General features: G+C 27.8%; 1 protein-coding gene across 6 annotated transcripts in view; it reads right to left on the bottom strand.

The window, feature by feature from the left end:
* The window catches only part of Trpgamma (Transient receptor potential cation channel gamma), a 980,713-nt gene that overhangs the window by 447,003 nt on the left and 523,766 nt on the right, over nt 1-9,944 (bottom strand). The gene's annotated exons all lie outside the window — the stretch shown is intronic.

The raw sequence follows: 9,944 nt of genomic DNA on the forward strand, positions 1-9,944 counted from the left end.
TTATTTAATTTTTATGTTTGTTTTTTAATATACTTACATAGTATAATTCTGAACTTACACCTCTAATATCCCTATTGCCCATGAGTGTGGCAGAATGTACTCGTATTATTCCAATTAAAGAAAAAAAAATCATAAAGTGAATATAGCAGCTTATTTTTAATCAAACTTTTTTTGTTAGTTTAAAATGACATATTACTTGTTAGTTTTTTGGTTAATTGAGTATTTGTATGTAATTGAAAAACTATGTAAGTATGGTACCTACACCTTCCTTGTTATTGTTATTATTATTGTTACAATTTATAACTATATCAGACTTGGTTATGTCAATTATTAGTTGGTTAAATCTATGTGAGACTATGAGACTAAAATTAATGTATGCAAATTATAATTAATAATGTTTTAATGATATTAATAATAAGTTATAATTAAAGCTGTTATTTTATTATATTGTCCTTGATAATGGCCATGTAATATATTTTAATAAAGATGGTTGAGACTAGAGGGATAATGTTTTTATTATTAATCATTTATACAAGATATTATTTTTAGTCTCTCTTTTTCATTTGGCATATATATTACAAGAATTCAAAGTTCACAAGTAATATTTTTGGATTCCAATTATAAACTAGAATGAATAAAGATAGATAATGTAATAGTCGATATAATCATGTATCGGAAGTTTAAAACCGTTGTTAAATAATAATATGCATACACACAAAAATAAATATATACATATAAAGTACATACACATGCAAAATACCAGCGGATATTGTTTCAGTGAGAATATTTAAAATATAAAAGCTTTTCAAACTTCGTAACCGTACTTCATAGATAAAATTATTCAACATGGAAAGTTCTCGACACATTTTAGAACGCTAATGAGAGGTTCCGGCTGCGTTGGATAAAGTCAACACGAGATACTTGCGACTCATTAGGGACTTTGGCTTTAGCTTTAATGCCACTGATGAAATTTCGTAAAGTGATGAAATTCAAATAGGATACCCGTCTAAGCTAAACAGAGATTATTTCTTGATGAATTTCGAACAGCTTAAATAATTAGATAACAAAATATAACTTAATTGATTTTCATTATATAAAAATCTGAAATTAAGCTCATTTCAAATGTAAATTATACCATCCAATATCTGAACTAAAATAGTTCATTTGTTTTCAATTATAATTATATTTTTTAAATAGCATCTATTAAATTTATACAATGATTCTAACCTATAGGCAAATATGTTCCGCTACACCTCATGGAGGGTCAGGGAGGAGTAAGAAAGCACTCTTACTACACCAACGGTTTTGCAAGCAGGTGGTTTGGTCAGAGTAAATATTTTTACCCAATTAAGAGTACCCACTTTATGAGGCTAGGTTGACCCCGAAGGGCTTCCGAACTAAAAGGGCTGATTTAAAAGTATAAGAGCCGGAAAGAGAAAAAGGCAGTTATCTAACCCCAATTTTCGATTACTTCAATAAAAACTATGTATAATTAATAGTCAAAATTAATAAGTCTGCCAAGTATAGGTAGGGGGATTAAAAAATGCCGGCTGTTTCAAAATCTTAAAAAAAAAATTGAATTTTCATTCAGAGCTCTATATCTTAAAAACTACCAACAATACAAGAAAATCTAAGAGAACATTATATAAAGAAGAGTAAATTTTCTAAAATATTAGCCCTAAAAGAGCTATTTACGTCCAATAGTTCTTTTTAAAAAGCAAAATTTCTTAAAAATCTACTGAAAGATTAGTAGCTAGTTAATTTATTTTGAGAAATCTATATCTCAGAAACTATGTGACGTACAGATGTCTATTAGCACTCAAATTAAAGTTAGTTTAATGGACTATAAAGACGTTTATGACCATTACCTTTGTAGGAATAGTAGTTTTCATGATATTTGCTAAAATAAATTGATCTATAGTTGTTTGGATAATAAATTTGATTTATGAAAAACTTTATTTCAGAAACCATTGGACGCACATATGTCGGCCAACACTCATAATAAAGAAATTTAATATACTATAAAGTAGTTTATGACACTCATCTTCGAAGGGGTAGTAGTTTTTATGAAATTCACATATGAATATAAATTTGGTAAATGAAAATTTGTCAGAACAACTATAAATCAATTTATTTTAGCAAATTTCATGTAAACTACTACTCCTACGAAGATAAACATCATTAACTACTTTATAGCTCATTAAACTAGCTTTAATTTGAGTGCTAATAGACATCTGTACGTCAAATGGTTTTTGAGATATATATTATTTCAAAATAAATTCACTCAAACTACTGATCTTTTAGTACGTCCAATACAACATTTTTATGAAATGTTGCTTTTTAAAATGCTCTATTTAACACAAATAACTCTATTATAGCTCATATTTTAGCAAATTTTCTCTTCTTTAAATGACGTTCTGTTAGGTTTTCTTGTGTTGTTCCTACTTATTAAGATATAGAGCTCCGAATGAAAAATTAGTATTTTTTTTATCCGCTAATTTTTATTCCCCCTACCTATACTTGGCAGACTCATCAATTTTGACTATTTATTATATATAGTTTTCATTAAAGTAATCAAAAATTGGGGTTAGATAACCTTTTCTCTCCTTTTTTGCTCTTGTACTATAAGGGCTACAGGTAACAGATAATATATATCTACCACAACCGGATTCGGACCCGGGTCCTTAGAGTAAGGATTCCATTGCCTTACCAATGAGCTACCCACTCCCAGATATATTGATTAGTTAACTTAAACTAATTAATTAGTCAGAAATATAAAAAAAACCTTAATTATTTCTATTTAAGCCCTAAAAATTGTCGAGATAAAAAAAATAGGCTACGTAATTTCCATATAATTAAATAAAGAATTCAATGATAGGTTATATGTTAGTATCATTTTAAAATTATTAAATTTCCTACTTATCGTTTATTTATTTATTTTTTCAAGGATGCCCCATAAAAAAATCTAACTCCATTTATTGCAATATTGTTGATGACATTTGGGACAAACTTTCCACTTTTCAGTACATCTTAATTAGTTAACACTTTATGTTCTCATCATTTTAAGAGATGTGTCCCAATTATAAAATATTATAATACCGATAATCTTATTTTTTTATAGATGGATAGACAACAATGTCCTATTGAAAAGGCCGAAACGTTACAGAAATGTGGAGTGTATGTATATTTATATATATAGAAGGGAATGGTTTGAATGTTACCCTGATTTACATTTTTTTTTCCCTCAAAATGTTGCCTATTGCGTATTGAAGCTAATAAAATAATTTTACCCCAAAATGATTTGATATTAAACAAAAATTATAAAAGCTTTATGAGGATTCATGAAAAATTGGCTGTCAATTTTTTTTTTAGGAAAAAGGTAATTATAATCGTTTTTTTACGTTTTTTAATTCACTAAAGAAATTAAAGATTTTTTGAGGATTTTCTTTATTTTTTCCTGTTATTGAATATGTTATTTGAATAGTGGCTGAATTCTCCACAAACCAGAAAAAAAAATCATTGAATTCGGACAATTATTAGCGAAGATACAGCCAATTTTACTTTTACTGGTGTTAATACAAAAAAAAGGTAGAATTTTGGGAGGTTTTCTTAGAATTTTGTTTATGTTTTAATATAATTTGAAAGCTGAACACCACTGGACATTCTAAATGATAATTTTAATAATAATTAATTTCCTACACTTACAGCGCCGTCTTTAGCTGAGGTGGTTGAGGCGCAAGTAATGAAAACTTGACTTCCTACGTTGTCAAATTCTATTAAGGAACTAGTCCTCGAAATAGATACGGATAAAACAAAATATATGGTTAGCAGTAGATACGCGAGCATAAAGATATATGTCGGTGATATAGATATAGGAGGATATACCTTTGAACAGGTAGATAGGGTTTAATATTTGGGTTCTATGGTAACTAGAAAAAATTAAATTGATGTTTAAATAAAAGCGAGGTTAAGTACGCCTAAATAAAATAATACCTGGTATTCTTCAATCTTGAAATTGCTTATCTCGCGCCTTCTATACAAAAACGTTTGGATTAAAAATTTAGAATTTACAGCACAATTATTCCTCTCACTGTATTACGTAGTCTAAGGGAAGAACAACGCCTTGAGGTTTTTGAAAATAATGCATTATTATATTTCAATAATTATATTTCAATGTTAGCACATTCTCTCCTCTTGGACAGAGTTGGACAACTATGAAGCTAATACTATAATAAACTATAATAAAACTAATTGAGTTGCAGGCCTACCTTCTACCCCATAACCCCTGATGAAGACCATAAACTCAGGTCGAAACGTCGGCATAAAATAAATAAATATGGTTTTGTTTATTAATGTTGTTCTTTGCTGACCGCACCCCCCGACAAACTTCTCCAATAATTATGAAACTAATAGTTAAAATTGCCATGGATACGATATTTCTTTATCAATGATTCATTCATGAATAAAGGTCGTTGCCATGGCAACTTTAGCGATTAGTTTCAACTATAGCTAATTTTTGGCCATCTCTCTTATTGAAGAAGGTTCTAATTTAGTTACCTTGGCGTGGTATGGAGTTGATTACAAATAATTATGTAGTAATATTTTTGCTTTTTTCAATTGATATTTCTTTTGTGCGGATACTTTTACTTTATGATGGTTGTTTTTTCAGATGTACAAATTTGCCCTGATGATGCCTAAATGTAGGAAAATTTGGTAAGATCGATAAAATAATCTACTTGAGAATACAATGACCTTTTTGGGTACTTAAATAGAATATTACGTAAAGCATTACGACCGATAAAGGATGAGTTAACTGGAGAATTTAGAAGGTTACCCAACGGTCAATTGTGTTCAATTAATCTGTATGCATCTACAAATCTAGACAATTGCTTAGCATTACTGAGTCTGCTAGTATGGAATAAAACTAATAAATTTGGCTTAAGCTCACTATGACATTAATTTTGATGTTTTTTTTTACCTCCATATTTTGGATTAAAATTTAATAATAAAAATACAATATTTTTTTTACTAAAAGTAGGAGCGAATAACTAATTGGTAAGGCAATTGACTACTAACTCCAAGATTAGTTTATTTATAATCATAAAAATACTTTCTTGAGACTGGCAATTTTTTACTAAATAATTCAAAACATTATCCAAATTATAGTCTCAAAACTTTTATTGTTTTTACACGTCCAACGTTTCGGCCAATTCGGCCATCTTCAGGGACAATCTTAATTCACTATGAAACATATTATTTAATCATTCCAAACACTTCATACAGGCTATTCTGCCCAGGTCAAAACATTTTTATCCAATAAGTCAAATATCCATTAAAAATTACAGTCAAAAATATTTCTCATTAACCACTATCATACACTTTTATTACAACCTTACTTGTAACCTTTGTTGAATGGAGGTTACAAGTAAGGTTGTAATAAAAGTGTATGATAGTGGTTAATGAGAAATATTTTTGACTGTAATTTTTAATGGATATTTGACTTATTGGATAAAAATGTTTTGACCTGGGCAGAATAGCCTGTATGAAGTGTTTGGAATGATTAAATAATATGTTTCATAGTGAATTAAGATTGTCCCTGAAGATGGCCGAATTGGCCGAAACGTTGGACGTATAAAAACAATAAAAGTTTTGAGACTATAATTTGGATAATGTTTTGAATTATTTAGTCCAAGATTAGTGTTTCATGTAGCCGTTGAGTCAGCCCTGTGGATTCAGGAGCCCTCCTTGGTCCACCCCGCCTTATACAATGGTTACCCTTAATGGGGTCTAACATAATTCTGACCAAATCACCTCCTTGCAAATCCGTTGGTCTAGTAACTTCCTAACAAAGTCTTGCACCCCTGACCCTTCGTGGTTTGTAGCCGTACAAATTTAATTTTAATTTTTATATAAATCCTGTTGTAAATGTCAATAAATAAATAAACAAAAAAATATTGTATAATTTTTGGTAAATTCGTAATAATTTTAAATTCATGATCATTCTTAATTGAATGTAAAATACAAATACTTGAAAAACTAAAACCGTTCAAAAAAAAAAATTCAGTTTTGAATAAAACAAAAAAAAAACAGAAATAATTCATTTCTTTTCTAAAGAACGAAATGAACGAGCACAAAAATTTGTTACAACTTTAAGTTGGGTGATGCGCATACCGCACCGATTTTTTATTCTATTTTTGTCAGGAAATAGTATTACTTTTCAAGCGAGAGGTTTAACTGCAAACCACAGATTCTCCACTTCAGCTAATATGATAATAAAACCCGATGTCTAATTTTGTTTTTGGTAAAATAAAAAGTTTTTAAACACATAATGTCATCGCACAACTCTATTTTTTTTAAAAATACTTGCGTTTGTTAGAATTTAAAACCTCAAATTATAAAAGGGAGACTTATTTTATTTTTATTTTGTTATTTACATATATTCCTCATTAATTTTTAAACTTAAAGTAAAATAATATCTTGACAGCGGTAGAGATTTAATTTTAATTTCTACTAAATAAAGATCAAAACATTTTGAACATATATTTTACTTTAAACTTAAGTTAACTTTTTTTTTAAAAGCGTTACATACCGTTACAATTAGTTAGGTGGCTCTTAGAGATATTAGTTTGTCTGTATAATTACATTTTAGTTATACTTAAATATCAGATACTTGATTGACGAAGTTATAGCTTTTGAATGAAAAAAAATATAGCATTGAACTAATTATTAAGTACAATGCTGTGAAAATAGAATCTTCAATTCTCTGAATATTAAATAAATAAATATTTAAAGTAATATTACAATTGAAATAGTATTTTCTATAGCAATTTAAAGACCTTTGAAAATTGAATGAGAATAACATAAAGGAAACAAATTATAATTTCATCCAAATAAATTAGAAGATGGTAGGGGCGCCACCATTGAAGAATGCAAATTAGTATAAAATTATTTATAAGTGCCAACGTTTTGGTCACAATTTCGAACTTTCATCAGGGCTAAGAACAAAAAACCGGGTGTTTTCATAATAATGAAAATGAATTACAGAATGATAAAAAAATAACTAGCTATATTGATATTTTACTTATTTATTTTGTTATTCCTTTTATTCATTATGGTTTCATATATATTTTTTTGTTCTTAGCCCTGATGAAGGCTCGAAATTCCGACCGAAACGTTGGCACTAAGAAGTAAGTATTACTGAATATTTTAGGTTAATTTATTGGATGAGTTGTACATTTATTTAATGAGTTAAAACGAATAACTCTTTCTTATTAATTTTTTTTATTTTCATTTATCAGTTTCAATGTTAAAGGACCATCGCCCCATCACGATGTACTTTGCTATATTCTAATTATGCAATATAGCTCAAAAGGTTTTCACTCGAAACCATACTTCTTGTCATCTTAATATTTTTGGTTCATTATTGCACGAGTTGTGCATTTATTTAATAAGTTGAAGTGAATTATTAAATTTCTTTATTTTAATTTATCAGTTACAATGCATCTTGTAACTTCAACTCATTAAATAAATATACAACTCATCCAGTAATTTAACTTAAAATATTAAGATGACAAGAAATATGTTTTTTAATGCTGATCGTATGAATAATAATTAGAGGAAATTCTTGCACAATGTTAGATTTATGCTACAACATGACTTTATAGCAAATACCCGATAATGGGGAGAAAGCACGGAAACGCTTTAACTGATAAATTAAAATAAAGTAATTTAGAAAGGAAGAGTTATTTACTTCAAATCATTCAATAAATGCACAACGAGTAAATTGACCTAAAATATTTAAGTAAAAACTTATTTATTAGTACCAACGTTTCGGCCTGCATTTCGAGCCTTCATCAGAACTAAGAAAGAAAAAAAAAGACGACACCATAATGAATAAAAGGAATAACAAAATAAGAATTAAAATTGAATTTATTTGATAAAGATATACCATCTTGTACAAATTACACATGTATAAATAACTTTGTTTCACCAATATAAGTCTAGTTTATCATAACTGTACTATTAAAACAATAACTGTAAATAATAATACTTCTTTAAATTTTATAATTTAATTAATTCATATCTTCATCGTCAATGAAATCATAATAAAAAAAATATATAAAAAATAAAAATGTAATAGAAAGAAAAAAAGGTTAATTGAACTGGGCAATAATTATCAGTAATTATAATACTTGATTAGTGTGTAGACCATCTTAAGGAATCCAGTGTATTGCATGATAGCATTATGAACCAATAAATCTTGTTAAGGTTTTTCTATGTTATCTACTCGACGCATGTCTTGTATTATAAATAACAAAATTATTAGAAAAAAAACTAATTAAACTATCTGTATTTATAGTTTTTTCTTGTCATTCTGTAATTCCTTTTATTCATTATGGTTTCGTCTTGTTTTTAGCCCTGATGAAGGTTCGAAATCTTGGCCGAAACGTTGGCACTAATAAATAAATTTTTACTTATTTGTGTTCTTTACTGACCGGACCCCCAACCATCTTCTCATTTATAATTCACGATCAATTATTAATTCATTATTCTAACTTTATCCGTCTAGAATTAAAAATCAGCTTGTAAAATCCAATAGCTAAATTTGACTAAGGTTTAAGGAAATCAAATTCGAATTGGAATACTTTGGTACTGCAAGTGAGAATTTAGGAACAAAAAAATGAATTTTACAACCAAATAAGATTTAGGATCTTCAACAAATAGTACAATTTACAATCTTAAATGCGAGAAAGATTTTGGTGAGTTCAAAAAGTTTACATTTAATGTTCTTAATAACTTATTTATTTCAAATGAATATTATTAAAAACTAATTAAGAAAACAGAAAATAGGGGATACTTTCACTTTTACAAAACTTTCAGGCATATTCAAGTATATTCCTCATTAAATGTTTAAAACTTTTACCTCAATTGAAAATGGATACATTATTTACATAAATGTATATATCTGTATATTTCGCTGATTTCCTTTAATAGTGCCACATCTAAAATATTGCTATGTTTTATATAGTAATAATATGCTATACTATAAATATTAATTGAACACTATTGAAACTTTGATATCAATTAACATATAGATGACCTAATAAGAAGGTAACTATAGTAACATAAATGGTAACTGTTACAGAAGCTTTGTCCAGCCTATGATGGAACGTCCCTGGAGGATTGTTTCCATTTTTTGACAAATTGCCTCGCGTACCATGAGAACCGAATCCGATATATGCAAAAACTAAGCGATATTAGCCGAAATCAGTTGTATGAATTTCTTTCTGTGCACCCAGGACTGGACCTTAAATTGTGTTTTATATATGTAACGCAAAACCTTTTGCTTAGAGCTGGACGTCCCAATAGGAGGAATAGTTTTTGTTTTGTATATTGTTTGTTATTAGTTTATATAAACGATCTGTTACTCATCATTTTTGTAAAATTACTACAATTGATTATCTATTTCATGTATTTCACAGGCTAACTCCAAATAAAAAAATAAATGAATTATTATTATTATTATTATCATCACATAAATGTCAACAGCTAACTTCGCTGTATAATAGTTAATATTGGTCTGATTTAGTTGTTTTTTTTTACCTATCAACGTGTAATAAAATATTTTTTAGGAGTGAAACAAAGTTGGTATTCGTTTTTAGTACCTCTAAAAAACTTTAAATACCATTTAAAAAAAAAAAAAAAAAAATTGGTCCAAAACTTTCACCTTACATTGGCCTTTATTTCTATTAAAAAATAAAAAAAATAGAATTAACTTCAACATGACTCAACCAATGTATACCTAAAAAAATCTCCAAATAAATAAAGGTAAACATTTTCTAATTTTTAATTAATTAAAAAAAAAATTTGGAGTATAATTTGGAGATTAGGTATTTTTAGGTTTCAGATGCATTTTAGCATGACAAAAATGATTTGTCTTTTTA

Source organism: Halyomorpha halys, unplaced genomic scaffold (genome assembly GCF_000696795.3).
Source record: "Halyomorpha halys isolate HHAL.00 unplaced genomic scaffold, Hhal_1.1 Scaffold3.1, whole genome shotgun sequence".
Taxonomy (NCBI): domain Eukaryota; kingdom Metazoa; phylum Arthropoda; class Insecta; order Hemiptera; family Pentatomidae; genus Halyomorpha; species Halyomorpha halys.